Below are 17,036 nucleotides of genomic sequence, written 5' to 3'. Positions count from 1 at the left end.
GATTATTTATTTTTGTGCAATAGGAGTAGGAATTTACAAATAACACTCAAATGGTAACATTGTTTCATTTCATTAATCGTAACTATTCAGAATTGCTGGACATATCACTGACATTAATAAATAAATTTGGTTCATCAGAGCAAAAACTAACTTACTGTTATTCGATTTTAACTGTTACACTATTGTTTTTGAAAGATCTTGTGACACTGAAGACTGGAATAATGATGCAGAAAATTCAGCTTTGAATCACAGGAATGTGTTACATTTTAAAATATATTCACATAGAAAAAATAATTTTAAATTTATTCTAAATTGTATTAATATTTCACCCCAGATAGCACACGTACGTTGCGGAGACATATGTGAAAAAGCAAATGAATCAGTAGAACTCTGGTTTTTAATGTAACACCATGTCACACCATACGCAACCGTTGTTGCAAAGAGCTTGGACTACGCCAAAAATAGAACGAGGAATGATTTTACTGAAGGGGATTTGTCCAGTCCCGTCGCTTCCAGTGTAGACATTAGTGATTATGGTTTCCTTAATACAAGCAAAGTATTTCTAGAGTATACACTAGAGACAGACTTTTTTTTATTCCCTTAATACCCTTGGCTACTTTCACTCTCTACGAAAATACAACAGAATATATATATATTAATTAAAATAATATTTAGTATAGAAATTGTAAATTGATAAATTTGCATTTATTTGTACAAATGTAGATAATGTAAACATGTCAATATAAATTGTTACATTTCCTGTACAAATGTGTTGGTTACATACAAAAACAAATATGTTCGCTATGGACAAACAAGCAGACAGATGTATCAAGGCTGTAACCAGTAAGTGGTAGATGTGGTGGTGATGGGGCATCATGATGGTGAGTAATGATGCAGATTGTTTCTGCTGGTATGACAACACACTCCCAGCCTAAACTTTTCCATAGGTGGAATCCACCGATGAATCCCCACTGAACATCCTAAATGTGGTGACCAAAAAAGATGTAGTTCTGAAAAAGTCCTTAAACAGCTGAGCCACAGAGAGGTCAGGAGGTCGGGAACTCATGGTGACACTTCTGTACTCCTGGAAAAAAAAAAAATTATATATGTAGAATATTAATCCTACATTTACAAAAATATTTTACTAAAATATAAATATTATCAGTTATTACAAGTTATCACAATCGCATAATGCATTTTTCTTCAATATTGTGCAGCCCTAGGTTTTGGCATACAAAAATACAGTCAACGTTGTTGAAAAAACAACAACAACAAAGAAAAAACATACCTAAAAGTGGAGTTTGTAGGAGAAAAGACAACTAGATCTGTATAGATTAGATCACGGTGGTCTCCATAAATAGACCGGTTGCCGAAGAGTGGATGATGGGGGGACCACAGCCAAACATCAGGACAGAAGTCTGCATGAGTCAGGTAAGCAGAATAAATTGCACTATAAATAAACATTAATAAAACAAATGGTAAAGTCACTAGTCAAAGTAGTTTATTGGTTTAATCCCTAAAAATCAAAGCAATGTATAACTATATGACAGCACACACAAAGGCTCTTTTAAGAGCTATATACTGAGAGTGTCTTTTTATTTATTAATTAGCATGTTATGATGAATCTGGCAAATCAGAGATGCAGGATGCAAATTTTAATTAATTTATTAATTAGCATGCTATGATGAATCTGGCAAATCAGAGATGCAGGATGCTAGTTTTTATTTATTTTTTAAGAATTATTTCTTTAATGCCTTCTTTAAGAAATATTCTAGAAAATGTTCCTTTTATAGCAAAAACAAGCAATAATAATAGTTATTATTATTCTGAATAATATTCTCTATATTGCACAAGGCTTAATGAATAACTTTCTTAATTTGCACATGCTTTAATGCCTTTAGGAATTTTATGGATTTATAGTATTGCATACATTTACATTTCTAACATAATTACAGAACATAAAATTATATTCTTTAATTTTTAGAATTTTGCTATGCGTTTACGTGTATCGGAGTTGATTTGGGATCAAATGTTATGTTTGTTGCTAACTTACCATAGGCTATGCACTGCCGTTGCTTGTAAAACGCGTTTCTTCAACATATGGTAAAACCATTTAAAATTAGTTCACTTAAAAAAAAAGTTACAATCCCAACAATGTCAAACATACTATCATAAAACCATACATTTCCACCTATCATACCATGCTTACCTCTCAACCATCAACGTATCATACACAGTGAGAAGACTCGTGTTCAGCGTGACTGACTCCTTCTTTATCCATTGGCTTATTATCGACTCGCGTGCGTTCATCGCCACCTATGGGATTGCTCAATTATCTTTAACAGAGTGGAACTCTCAAATTGGAAGGGGAGAGGGGAGGGGGGGGGGGGGGGGGGGTGATATCACCATATGATATAACTTATATTTTTGGTAACACCATTCCCTTGACTATAGCAGGAAAGCGCAAACACCACACTATTTGAAAACCCTATGTTTTTCTCTACGTTTAATGCCAAGTTAACGCAGTGTGTCATTATATAATTGTACATACAATTTTTTAAAAATTAAAATAAATAAACTTTTCTCTCAATGCTTAAATTCTTACTAGCGTGCCAAGCCCGCGAAACCGGGCAGCCGGTTTATATAATCCGGGGTCTGTGCCCACCGCGCGCACAGCCTGACTCCCCTTTGAGCGACATCCCCAGCAGTGCGTTTTCCTGAGGTAAATGACTTTTTACTTAATCAGTTTGGTTAAATTACTTTTTAAAAGTATGGGCCGACAATAAAAGTAAATGACATTTAAAACTATGAAGAAAGTAAGTAATATTTAATTACAATAAGTAATTATAATAAACAGTCTGTGGGAACAGTTCGTTTTTCTGAGGATTATAACTACTAAAATAAATAGCAGGCGTTTCACTCATGAAACCCATTAAATTGTAATAAAAATTGGGCTGTCTTTTTCGGTAAATGTATCACATCTCACACAGAGAACGATTTTCCGTCTTTTTATACAGTCCGCTCATCGGAGCCGTAAAGACCGTTAAATGCCGTTACATCTGTGTGACGTCATTGGTAATGAAGCGAATCCGCTCCGTTTGATAGACGCTCTTTTGTTTCTTTTTGTTTCATCCTTAACAGATTACATTGCATTTGAATCAAGTTAAAGGTGTAATCTGCCGATTGTCCTGCAGGGGACTGCATAAGTCTGTCTGCTTACGATGCATTTAGGGCTTTACGATTACTCCAGAACACTCGTAGATGTACGATGATTTTCAAGTGCTACTTAAGTTACGATGCTTTTGAGAAACAGACCGTAATATTAAGATCATTAGTTTGAACGTTTTTACGAACTTCTAAGCTTATTACGAAGCTTTTGGGAAACGCAGCCCTGATAAGTTGAATCAAGTGTTAGATAAGGGAGACATACAAAATGTGCAGGGCTAGGGGTACTCCAGGACAGGTTTGAGAATCCGTGCTCTACGGCAGGGGTGTTCAATCCTGCTTCTGGAGGGCCACTTTATTTTAGCTCCTACCCTAATTAAGCACACCTGAACCAGCTAATCAAGGTCTTACTATGAATACTAGAAAGAGCATGTGTTGAGTCAAGTTGGAGTTAAACTCTGCAGGAAAGTGGCCTCCAGAACCGAGTTTGAACACTCCTGATCTGCAGGTTTTCTGTAGGCCTTAAAAATGTCTTAAAGCGGAGGATCGCCCCTGCCCTTTTTATCACCAATGGTAAAGTGTCCTTTCGGTCCGGTCAATGTTCCCCGATGCGAACCGCGATTTCCACCCCAATTTTGTATTATTTTTTAAATTGGTTAAAACGTTGCGGGGACAAAGTTTTTTTTCTTCTTCTTCTTCTTCTTCTTCTTCTTCTTCTTCTTCTTCAAACTTTTAAGTGTGCCTAATATAATCTAGACCACACATTAATGCACTGTGTCCCTTAAAATAATTAAATTTACCTGCTCTTAAAAAAGGTCCTTACTTGGTCTTAAAAAGTTCAAAGTTATTTATGAAGTATTCGTTTTAACCTTCAGAAAAACCCTGCTCTACAATAAAATGCTCACCCAACTATGTCATCAGAATTTTGAACTGTAGTATTGTTACATTGTGAGTTTAAGTTAATGGTATTTATCTCCCATCTTTGTTAATATATATTAGGTGAACTACCTACGGTCAATCGGGGGTTCGAATCCAGGAGCAGCTGTTCGGAAAATGCTGCGTAAGGTGGCAACCAATGAGGTCCTGGGTGCATACAGCCTTCGGGGGAAGAAATCAAAACTAGCCTTCCAAGACCTCAGGATTTGTTCCATTATTATAGGTAAGTTTAAATCAAACTGAAAATTACTTTAAAGGATTATAATAAAGTAACTGTCTTGAATATTACATTGTAGAATAAAATACGTTTTATGCTTTCAGGGGAGCGTTTCCCTAAACCTTCTTAACGCTGTACATCGTTCTTAAGTTAAGCTGTAGGCCACCTTATGATTAAAGTGAAAGTCGTAACATTTGTCAAGTAGCCCTACTCGGAATTGGTGCTCTGTATTTAACCCATCCAAGTGCGCACACACACAGCAGTGAGAAGTGAACACATCGTGAACACACACCCGGAGCAGTGGGCAGCTCCAGCGCCCAGGGAGCAACTTGGGGGTTCAGTGCCTTGCTCAAGGGCACTTCAGCCGTGGGTATTGAGGGTGGAAGGGAGCACTGTTCATTCGCTCCCCCCACCTACAACTACTGCCACCTACAACCATCAGGTTACAAGTCCAACTCCCTAACCATAAGGCCACAGCTGCCCCCATTAATACGTAATAGTAATACCTTCTGTAAGTCATACTTTCGTAAGATTGGTCTGGACCACTATTTGACAATTAACAGTTCTTTTACATCGCATTCTATACGAATATAATAGTCGTGCAAAATAAAACAATGTGCCGTCCGCGAAGCCATTTATGTGCACTAAATCTTTAGAAATCAAACAAACAAATTAATTAACTAATTAATTAATCGCACCACAGCAAATTAAGCAGGTTTTTTTTTTTGGTATTTGGAGGCGTACAAATGGACGCAATTTGATGAATATTTAACTTTGTAGTCTGCCGGCTTAAACCATAGACTGTAAAAATGTCGTTACTGGACGGGTAAGTCAGTTGTGTTGTTAGCTAACGTAATCGATCCCGGCCTTTGTAGCGCGCTAAGAGACAGTTTTGCATCTGCATAACAAAATAAATTTTAAAACATGTGATGATACGAAATGAAGACGTATAATGAAGAAAAATAATATTTAGAAAAAACAAGTAAAAATCAATTACTTTTTTAACATTTAAGGCCTGAAGGCAAACTCCCATTTCTTGAAAGCTGTCCTACGTGATCGTGAATAGAACACATTTGACCGCCCAGTTAAAAGCGAATTTAAAAACCCTGCATAATGATAGCAGCTCCCAAACGCGGGAAAATTAGAATTAAGTACTGAAGTAAACAGTTCCCCGCAGTACATTGATATCAACAAATTCGGCACCACCGCCATGGACAGCACCTCGCAACGACGCACGTAAGAAGGTATACCTCAAGTAACCCCCTAAGGCAGAAAAGTTGGCATTTTGAGATATATCTAAAAAGCAGAATTGTGAGGAAAGTCGCAAATACCTTTTTATTTATCCGAAAACAGGCTTCCATTAACTTGTACACATGGAATAAAAATCTTGCACGGGAAATTCAAAGCATAAACAAATGGTTTACATTCCACAAACTTTAACAGCCCTAAATATTTGTTCGCATGCGTTAAAAGGTTAACTTGAAAGTCCCATATATTACGATTTGACAAGCTGATCGTAAAAGTATGCTGAAGTGACTCTTTATGGTTATGCATGAATGTATATGTATTAATTTATGAAGTAGAGTATTTATTTAACTGCTCGTGTAATTTAATCTGATTTTCATGCTCCTTAAGCTACATTTATTTCTTTGTTACTTTTACAGATGACTGAGGCAGAAGAAGAGAAAGACGAGTACAGAGGAAAATGATTATAAACATTTTGTAGTTAGCTGGTAGTAATTTATAGTTATAGTTAATTTATTTGTTCATGCTACATGCTTGCTTTTGTGTGTGTATTTTTATATATATATATATATATATATATATATATATATATATATATATATATATATATATATATTATATATATATATAAATGTATTGGATGATTAAATGTATTGGAATTCGACAATAAAACTATGGATATGAACATGGACTGTGGACTGATTTATTTATATAAATTTACTGTTTTATCTGTAACTATGTACCAATGGAGAAAAAGGTAAGATTTAATTAATTTTTTGTGTTGGGTTGGGTTAGGCTAACGTTAGTCTAACGTTCCCCTAACGTTAGTCTAACGTTCCCCTAACGTTAGTCTAACGTTCCCCTAACGTTAGTCTAACGTTCCCCTAACGTTCTACAAACCAGAAACTAACGTTCTATTTCCGTAAAGAAAACTTTCCTGGCTAACCAAAAACTAACCTTAAAAATAACGTTTTGGGAACCAAAAACTAACGTTCCCAGAACGTTTTGGGAACCAAAAACTAACGTTCCCAGAACGTTCTGGGAACCAAGAATTGTTAGTAAGGTGGCCACTGCTTTTTCTATAATGTATTTCTATAATAAAAAAACATGTGATATTTCTTATATAATTAGCCTCAAACAAACATAATTCTTATTATCAGTGATTAAAAGATTAAATGAAAAATGGATTGCACAACCATCAATTAGGTGGCGATATGCAGTAAGTATGTAAATGACCATTGAACAAAAGAAGAAGAAAGAAGCAGCAATGTTGAGAATGTATTGTGTGTTAACCGTGAACGTATTCTGAGTTGACTGAACTTACTCCCAGGTGCATTTATGGAACCAGCATACCTCAAATAAGCCAGATTTGGGTTAATCAACTAAGAGTTCAGGGTATATGTCACGGAACGTTAACCTTGCTTTCTGGAATACTCCCCTGTTCTCACCTAAGTCCGCGTTTATTATTTCAATAATCTGCAGGATACCGAAGCACCCATGGAGATATGTGAAGTACAACTGCTCATTTCCGCAAATTACTTTTTTGTCGTAAGATTGGTGCGCAGCCACCTTATATGTGCGAGGCTTCTGGTGTCATTCGCTTCTAGTTATTTTTATTTTACAAAACAGCTAATTGTGCTGCTTGATATTGCAAATTGAATATTGTCATAATTATAAACACTGGTTTATAGTGCACACAGTTTTACCATTTACTTTACTTTCCTATTCTTGAACAATATATACAACAAGCATTTTATAAAATCATAGCATGTTCATTTTTTTTTAGATTATTCTCACCCGGTCTGGAGTATCATATATATGGCCGTCACTGTTAAGTTTCTGCATTTCCTGAGCCTGAAATTTTTAAACAAAACTTGTACAGTAAAACGTTCTATCAAGGAGTAATAGTTAGTGTGTGCATATACTTTTTAAAAACAAAAGCTAAAGCTAAAAACTTTTACCTTTATTTAGGAGAACTCTTAGTGGTAAGATAAAATGTTTCGTGAATACGGGCCCTGCTGAATTAATCAACAATGACTTTTTACTAAAGTCAATTTTATTAACTGTTTTTATAATTCGAAATGCTACATTGTGCTACTTTATTATTATTATTTTTTTATTATTTAACAACTATTTATATAAATTATTTTCACATTGAACCTGCATGATTCTTATCACATTACTGACATAAATTTATAATCTTTGCTGATGACAAAAAGTAAATTTTAATAATCAATCCAGATAATTGTTTTAGTTGCTGAAGGATTGGGCATATTCTGTTTTTTCAAGTGTTTTCTTGAGTAATCTCTTCTGTTTATAACCGAAATGTTTAAATGCTTTCTGCTATGCAAAGTCAAATATTGCCTTCAGTTAAATAATATAGTTATGTCTCTTGTTTAGGTGAAATGTGGTGATAATTTTGCTATACAATGTTGACAAAGATAAAAGGCAGATTTATGTATTAAACATTTTGGGAAGTCTGACATGAATAAATAGAACTGTACCACGTGACATCAGTGATGCCTGCGAGCTTAATGATGAACAGTAATTTGAAGCTTACCTCAATTTGAGCATAGAGTGTATTACCTTCTACTACCTCGTCCTGGGCACCTATAAGGTTTAGAATTTACAGCAATATATTAACATCAAGATGTCAAATAATAAAGAATATTTATGGTATTTTATTAAATTAAATGTAGCATGCAGTTTAGTAAGAACAGAAGATGTGTATATTGGCTGTTAATTCTAAACTTCTCTAAATTCAGTTTCATTATGTTGTGGAACTTATGCATCCGAAGGTTGAAACAACAGGTACTGTATCTTGTAAACCATTTCAGTTATAAATGAATATAACAATAACGATTACATTATTCTTTAGTAATTCATTGCATTTGTTTGCTTCTGCTACTTATTCTGGATTTTCTTGAATGATTGTTTGCTATTCCTTGTTTTGTTTTGTTTTTGGCACCAGCAAAGAACAAATATGCTTCTGTCCTCTTTTTAGTTATGTGCAAAACATTAAGATTTAAACCTGAACAGGTTGTGTTTAGGTGAATATGCAGTCTAAAAAATTAAGCTCTAAACTGGAAAAACTAGAATGTACTGTAGTTAAAGATGAATAGTTGTTAGTTGCTGAATGAATAATGAATAGTTGCTGTATGTCCTACTTTGTCTTGTTCTAAAAGCAAATAAAAAAAGAGTTGTTTTTAAAGATCTTTACCAGTTGGTTACCTCGGCAGTGAAATGCCGCTCCATTTGAAAGCAGGTGATGGCGATTTAGCGCTAATCACGGAACCAGATTTACTGACTAGATGCGCATGATCATATCGTTAGATATATCGCCCAGCCCTAGCAAAGGCTGTGAATTAAAAAACATCTGCACAGTGTCAGTAGTAAATGCTGCTCGATCTCTGCAAGCGCTGTGAGGTTGAGTCACTTATAACGTGCACCTGAAAAAGTAACACGCGCCAAACATCTTCCCAAACTTAATGAGAAGCATTTATAAATCTTTTGTCTAACAAAAGAGAACATTTAATAACATGATTTTACTCCACAACATCAGTCGAGTGTTTGAATGAGGCAGAAAATATATTATATACTGTAATAAAGGCTATGTTGTTTAGCAGTGGATTATAAATTTACTTTATTATAATTAAAATACCCAAGATTAAAGAACACAGATAAACCATATATTGTCACAGTTGTGTATTTATTGTCTTCATGTCAGTTCAAGGAATTCTATGGCTGTGTTTGAAATGGCACACTAGATTACTGCTTACTGTGTGTTTTTGTTGTTTTAATTTTTTTTTAAGCGGTTGTGTGGATGTGTTTGGTGTCAGACGGCTCCACGATGATCATCGTTTGGTCTTCGCCAGAGTGACTGTTTGTTCTTATATTGTTTTATGTGCTAAGATGCTAGCAGTAACGGAACACATCTTAACGACGACGTTAGTTTGACAGTCGTCTATGTTCCAAGGTAAACCACTCTCAGAGGTCAAGCGAAACACCTGGATTATTGCGAAGGAGGATGGAGAAGTCATTGCAGCTCATTGCAATTGCATGGCAGGGTAAGTAATTTATGTTGGCTAGGATGTTTACAACGAGATCACACACACACATTGTACTGCTAGCATACTGTGTACTTCAGAACCAGCGGAGAGAGAGCTTTAAGGAATAAACATGTTGATTAATGTAAAGTGCTACTCCATCCATATTAGTATAAGTAGGCTATATTGCACATCATCAAAATGTGCTGATATATATGATACTTTGCCACTTGTGCAGATTGCATTTGAGGTTTAAAAAATGTCATATTGTATTCTGTTCACAGACTATCAGAATCGTGTTCTCATGTAGGGGCAGTTCTTTTTTCCATTGAAGTTGGGGGTAAAGATGCGAGATTCAGCTTCCTGCACAACAGAGCAGTGCAAGTGGCTGATGCCATCACATGTAAAAAAGGTAAGGTGACACGTTCACAGCAAACCAAATGTGGGACAGACAATGTTATTTTGGGACACTGTTTAACAATAGGCTAAATTATGATGTTAATTAAAGGGATAGTTCACCCAAAAATGAGGGCGCACACAGCACAAAGAACCAGCCAGCCAATAGGAAGCCCTATTAACCCCTATTCTGTCCAATCATCCTCCAGTGTGATTATTTAACATTCTTAGCAAGTGGAGACACACAATATATTGTATATGTACAACTCTGTTACATATACTGCCTACTATCTTTTTAAGAATAGTGTGTGAAACAGTATACTATGGGCTCGGTGCACAAGATGGCGTCGGTGAGCTTTGGCGACGCGAGTGCATACTTACTTCCGGTCTTGTGATGCTCACATTTACTGTAAGGGAAACTTACATACGAAACTTGGCTAGATGGATATAATGAATGTTTTTCAGATTAAACAGTGGATATTGTTATATCAAAGACATGATAAAACATCCTCCCTACATTGTTGTGTACCTCTGTGTGGAAATTCATCAAGATACATCGCGAAGATTGCTTTATTCTTTCTTCTGTTGATTATGTGGTTCAGCATCAGCGGTTATCGGTCCACAGGGATCTTTTCATTCAAACACAAACCACTCACACTGCTGTAGAGTTGAAATTGTCACTGCGTTTCTGCAGATTTTTACACTCACTTTTAACTCCACTGATAGAGCAACTTTACTCCCCAAAATGTTGAAAATACTCTTTTTGGGTTAAAATAACTTTACTCTGAAATATTAACACCCCATTTTTTACTGTGTAGAGTCCCTTATGCTCATGTTTAGTCACTGGCTTAGTGAAGCGGAAATGAGTGTCTGACTAGTTGTGGTAAGAAGTCACAGTCCTTCTCACATGTCAAACTTCCTTCACTGAAAACCCCACAGAGAAGCGAACATTTTTGTTCACTATGATGGCATTTAGGCTGCTCCTGTCCTGTGTTCTTCTTACGTCAGGTACAAAATCCAATCATTTTACTATTCTAAATAAGTCTTTGATTAATGTTTTCCTCTGGTGACAAATCACTAAACTGAAGGGCATTTTTAAAATTCTCTCTGAAATTAAAGTTTTCATTCCTAATGTTTCGTTACCAGTCTTTTTATGACATATTAATCCATTCTTTTTTGGAATTGTTTTGGTTTCACTTCAGAAATGTTTCACTGAAATGTTGCCGGGATTTTACGAGATTTAACTGATTTGTTACAATAGATACTCTATTGATAAATGTGATCACACCAGATCTCACTGTTTGATTCTACAATGATGGAAATCACATTAGTGTAATCACATTGTGTAATCTGATGTCACCATTATTATTGTGGTTAGTGTTACCGTTGATTGGGAATTTGGACTTTTTTGGTCTTGATCTTGGCTGTTTTTGTGATCTTTACTGAGAGAAACAAAATCTTGTTTTTATGCTACAAAATGCATTAACTAAAGAATTTAACTACACTATTTAGCTTGTGTCAACTGTATGATTACTGTCCATGATCTGTCTGTCTGTAATAAAAGGCTTATTTTCTCTCTCCTCAGGGTTCAGTGCTGAGATCTCTGTGTGTGTTCAGACGGGAGGTTATGTTCTGTTGGGTTGGATGTAAAGACAAATAAAATATTTTGATCTTTTATCCTGGAGTAATGATAATTCAGAGAATATAGTTAAATATTTGCATAACTCTAAAGAAGTAAAACTTCACTCTTCCTACAAGGACAGAGTGGATTTCAATAATAAAAACTTCTCTCTGACACTGAAGAACATGCAGAAGACAGACAGTAGACTCTACACAGCAAGAACAAGTGGAGAATCAGACAAGAATATTGTTAAATACAGAGTATCTGTTATAGGTGAGTGTGACGTGTACTGCTTAGTCTGTGATGTAACTGCATATAATGTTAATTATATTCGATTTATATTTGAAATCTGTATATTTTATCTGAAAACCTTTATTTGAAAACAATATAAAGGGGTGCACATAAGTTTTTAGGTCTGGTTCTCATGAGAGCACCTGGAGATTTGGTTTGGTTGTGTTTTGTGGGGATGGTTGAGAATTTTTGTTATGTTTTATTGTGGCTTATTTCTTTAATCAGGAAAGAGCTACAGTGATGATATTCATACTGCACATGCTTAGTTAGCCCCTCAACCTTCCTGGAAGAAATTAGCCACATGTGACCATTCCTTCTACAAAAAAAATAAATAAATAATAATAATTTTCATGGTTAAAAAAAAAAAAAAAAAAAGCGTTTGTTTTAATGATCAGATTTTTTGTCATACTAAGTTATTTTTTTCGTGGCGCATAGTAAAAACATGTTTTTTTTTTTTTTTTTTGCTTCTAATTTTTTTTTTTTTTTTTTTTTGTTTTGTGAATATTATATACATTTTTTTATCACGGCTGTCAGTGTTGGGACAGTTGCAACTGTTTAAAAACAGTTATATTTAAAAAACTTACAACTCTCCATACTCTGATTCGATTACTGTTCCTGAGGTAAAACACACCCTCCTCATTAGTGAAGTGAAGTGATGTGACATACAGCCGAGTTTGGTGACCAATTATGGTGATTCATGCTCTGAATTTATGCTATGCATTTTACACAGTGAACACACACACACACCGTGAACACACACCCGGAGCAGTGGGCAGCCATTTGTGCTGCGGCGCCCGGGGACCTTGCTCAAAGGCACCTCAGTCGTGGTATTGCCGGCCCGAGACTTGAACCCACAACCTTAGGCTTAGGAGTCAAACTCTCTAACCACTAGGCCACTCCCTGGACAAAGAAATGTAGAAATAAAGAAATGTGGAAATAAATAAATATAGAAATAAATACATATATGTGGAAACAAATAAATGTAGATTAGGCAGATATCCAAATTATAAATAAAAGAAAATAAATATAATATTAGATATATAAATAAATGAAACAAATAAATGTGGAAGAAATAAAAATATACATTAATAAGGAAATTAGTATATAGTATAAAGTATACATTAATATTATTATTATTACTTTGTATATTTATTTATTTAATATTGCATTTTACATTTCTTTGTATATTTATGAATTTATTTATTTCCAATTTTGTCAGGTTTGCCATTCCATAGTGTACCACTTATGTGAACCTTGAATATAAATTTGTAAAGCTCAACAAAATGCTGTTACCTAAGGATTTCTACATACTTTTTGTACAGTATTACTAATTCTTTTGTACACTATTTTAATATATAACAAAATTACTAATGTTCATTTCAGGACGTCTGAACAAAATAGTATGAATAAATAATGTTTGGTCCTGGTTTACTGAAGTTTTAAACTGGCAAATTCTAGCATGTCTGAAGTTGTGAATATGGCCTTAAATGTTTTAATATATATATGTGTGTGTGTTTCAGATGCAGTGGAAGCTCCGGTCCTGACTGTAAACTCAAACTCATCCAGTCCTGACCCCTGTAACTTCACATGCATTGGAAGTAACATTACCATCAACTTTATCTATAATGGTAGCAGCTGTTCTCCAGAGGAAGTGACATCTGATCACTACACTCTAAGACTGAGCTGCATTGGTGTCTCCATCATGTGTAACTATAGCAACCCTGTGAGCTGGAAGATTGACACAAAGAAGGTTAATAAAATCTGCACTGTTAATAAAGGTACATACTGTATCCACTCTGATCTGTAAACACACTCACAGATTAAGAAACAGAAAATCAATGAGAGAATGTGACAATCTTAAATACTGTATGATGTTCAACTATTCATTTTAAATGCCAAACAGTGGACAGAAATTCCTCTCAATGTAAACCTCTGTCTGTGAAAAGTGGAGATATTTGTTCTTATCTTTCATGTCTATAAACAAGAAAACTTGAAGCAGCACCTGCGTTTCTCCCTTGGGTCATTGTTATTTGTCTAATCGCATTGGCATCGGCAGTGATCGGCTTCTGTATTTACAAGCGAAAAAAAGGTAGAGAGCATCTAATACTGTGATTATCTTATTACAATAACACTTATAGCACTCTTTCATACTGATTGCTAGTGCTTTAAATGGAAACAAGGTATTTTTGTTAGTTTGATTGTTTCAGTTTTTCACCATTGAATTTACATGTTTGCTGTCACTATTTAATTTTAAATGTTCCTGCAGTGTGGCATTTCAGGAGTGATTTAGAGTCAGTGTGGATTTTCAATGTTTATTTTTAGATTTTATAATATTAAATGTATGAATTGTAGTTATATAGTTAAAACTACGTTGTTTGTAGTTAGTTTGAGGAGAAGTCTAAAATACCACAACACCTGCCAGCTTCCTCTTCACTTCGCTTCCTTCATTTGAACTACCCACAAATTTACACTTCTGTTTTTAAAACTTATGACACACTTGTTTGCTAAGTTTCCATTAGAAGTGTAACTAATTATTGCCACAGATGCGGATCCATTTTTAAAAGCGCTGTAGAGCAAAAGGTTATATCTGTTCTATGCCTATACACTGAAGATTGTTGTCTTGAAAACTGATGTTCTGTTTTAAACATCATAGGAACCCAGAAGAATGAACAAACAATCTACGCAGAAGTTGACGTAAGTGTTATACTACTATTCTTCATTAACCACAGACTATCTTTTATCTTTTAAAAAGAAGTATGCAACATATTTTGTATCTCAGTTTTTGGTAATAAAATCTTATACTCCCAGAAAAAACTAAAAGCTGTCACTAGGGCGGTAACCTTTTAAAAGATACTAATATTTACTATTTAGGTACTAATAAGTACCTTTAAAGTTATAGTCAAGTCACCTTTATATACCGCTTTATACAATACAGATTGTGTCAAAGCAACTTTACAGTGTTGAAAAGGAAAAACATGTTCTGATAATATAAGAACACCATGCAGTTTATAAGTTAAAGTCAGTTCATTGTTGTCATCATCTAGCTCAGTTCAGCTCTCTTCCAGTAGTGTCTGTGCAGTCAAGTCAACAATGTTGCCAGAAATTGGGTCCCAAACTAAGTAATCCAAAGACGGCAGCCAGCAAGGAACCAAAACTCCATCGTGACAGAAATAGAGAAAAACCTTGAGAGAAACCAGGCTTAGTCCAGGGCCAGTTCTCCTCTGGCCAGACGAAACCAACATGGTGTGGTTTTATATGAATCCTCTAGGGGTAAATAAGGTACAAAGGTGTATGTTTTGAAAGGGTACCTCCCCAGTGACTGCGTTGTACCTTTTTTTCTGAAAGTGTAGAGTCTGAGAGTGTAAACTAGTTGTGTCTGCTTTAATTTATTAATTCATTATATTTCTTCTTGGTTATTTACTGTCACATGACCCCACTTCCATTTCCTTCATTATTTCCTAGGGTGGATTATTTGGTATGAAGGAAAGGAGTAGCGGAAGCCAACTTTCTTTATTGCATTGGTTTGAATGCTGTATGTGTTTAATGCCTCATATGCCTTATAAAGTAAATGCCTAAGAAAGCAAGCTAAAAATTATCAGTCTTCTATTTGATGATAATACAGTAAAGACTGGTTGCTATACTTAGCCTCTGTGTGGTTGTTTGATGCCGCTAAACTGTATATGAGTACTCATCACTCATTTCAGCCAGCAGTCTGACATCTTGAATGGATTGTTTCCGCAGGAGAACATCAAGCCACAAAAGTCACTGGAGATGTTGAAGAAATCAGATTATCCTCAGACAGTGTATGATACTACAGGGGATTCAGGACAAACTGATGTTACCAACCACACCACACCCAACGACGACCCTGTGAGTCAGGTGAAGATTAAACAATCACTCTCACTCTTTAAAATTTCTTTAAAATTAACTGATTTGGATTAAATGTCTTAATTTGGAATAAAGGTGAAGACAAGCTTAAGAGAACAACATTCAAATGATAAAGTTATTATATTTGTGGCTTAAAGTTTAGGAAACAACCAGCCAGTTTGCAACCAGCTGTTAAAATGATTTGTTGGAAAAAATGTTTTACATGAACTGCAGTTGATTTTGTTCTTCTTTGTTTTAGAGTGGATCACTCACAGAGAAGAGCAAGCCAGATGCACCAGTCACTATCTACAGTACTATTCAGCAGGAAACAAAACCCGCCAAAACTAAAACTGATCACACCATTTATGGTGTGGTCAAAAAACCATCAGCCGGATATGAATCTGCACATCCACAACCAGAATAAAAGTGAACTTTTAACTCTTTCCTCGCCAGCATTTTTTTAAGCAATACAGGACATCATGTGTTCAGGAAGACAGTGTTATTCTCAGTGTAAATAAGCAGAATATTTGTGATATGCAATGTGCTGTTGTCTTTTTTTAAAGCAGCAGTGAATGTATTTTTTTTTGTTTTGTTTTGTAAAATTGTTGTACATGTGGCTTAAACAGAAATGTAAAATCTCATGTGTTTTCTGTAGATTCTGTTGGAGATTTCCACTGCTTTTGCACGCAACACCTGAAACCACTTCCTGGAAGGTATTTGTCAGTCTATAAGAGTTATTTTGAAGGGTGTCAGGGGGTTCATTTTGCCCATTCGCCCCCATCCCTGAAAAACACACAGTTTAGTTTACAGAAAGATATGAGAGTGTAATAAAAAATGTACTGTACAAAGCAACTTTGCACTAAAGAAAGTAAAAATTATTGGACTCAAGTGCATGGATTATGTCAGTAAGTGAACAGGCATCTGTGTACTGTATCCAGTGGGTTCTGTTTGCTTTTGATGTGATGCTCGTCTCTGGTGTGTCAGCCATTAAGGGCTGGTCACACTACTTTGTGTTATATTGACTTCCATTCAAGTTTTTGTAGTTACAATACTTTTTTTTATTTTTTTTTTTGTTAGTATGTATTGTTATTACATTTTATTTCAGTTTTAGTGTTGGTTATTGTAGAACATCAAGATAAACTAAATGAAAATGGGAAATGTTGCCTTATCAACGAGCTAAAATAAAACAGTTTAAGTATTTTATTTCAGATAACATTTATTTTAAGTAACGAAAATGTTTTTATACACTGTA

At 35.0% G+C, this 17,036-nt stretch overlaps 1 long non-coding RNA gene and 1 pseudogene across 1 annotated transcript; one reads left to right on the top strand and one right to left on the bottom strand.

Annotated features, from left to right (window-relative positions):
• Positions 1-378: 378 nt before the first annotated feature.
• On the bottom strand, positions 379-1,800 carry LOC109086948. The gene is made up of 2 exons (XR_006153177.1): positions 1,289-1,800; positions 379-1,084 (listed from the first exon to the last, which is right to left on the bottom strand). It is a non-coding gene; the product is annotated as an uncharacterized LOC109086948 (long non-coding RNA).
• A 9,061-nt stretch (positions 1,801-10,861) lies between these two features.
• Positions 10,862-16,662, top strand: LOC109057190 (annotated as a pseudogene).
• The last annotated feature ends 374 nt before the right edge of the window (positions 16,663-17,036 follow it).

The sequence above is a fragment of the Cyprinus carpio genome, chromosome A2 (assembly GCF_018340385.1).
Source record: "Cyprinus carpio isolate SPL01 chromosome A2, ASM1834038v1, whole genome shotgun sequence".
Classification (NCBI taxonomy): Eukaryota; Metazoa; Chordata; class Actinopteri; order Cypriniformes; family Cyprinidae; genus Cyprinus; species Cyprinus carpio.
This window is presented reverse-complemented; position numbering and strand designations above follow the sequence as displayed.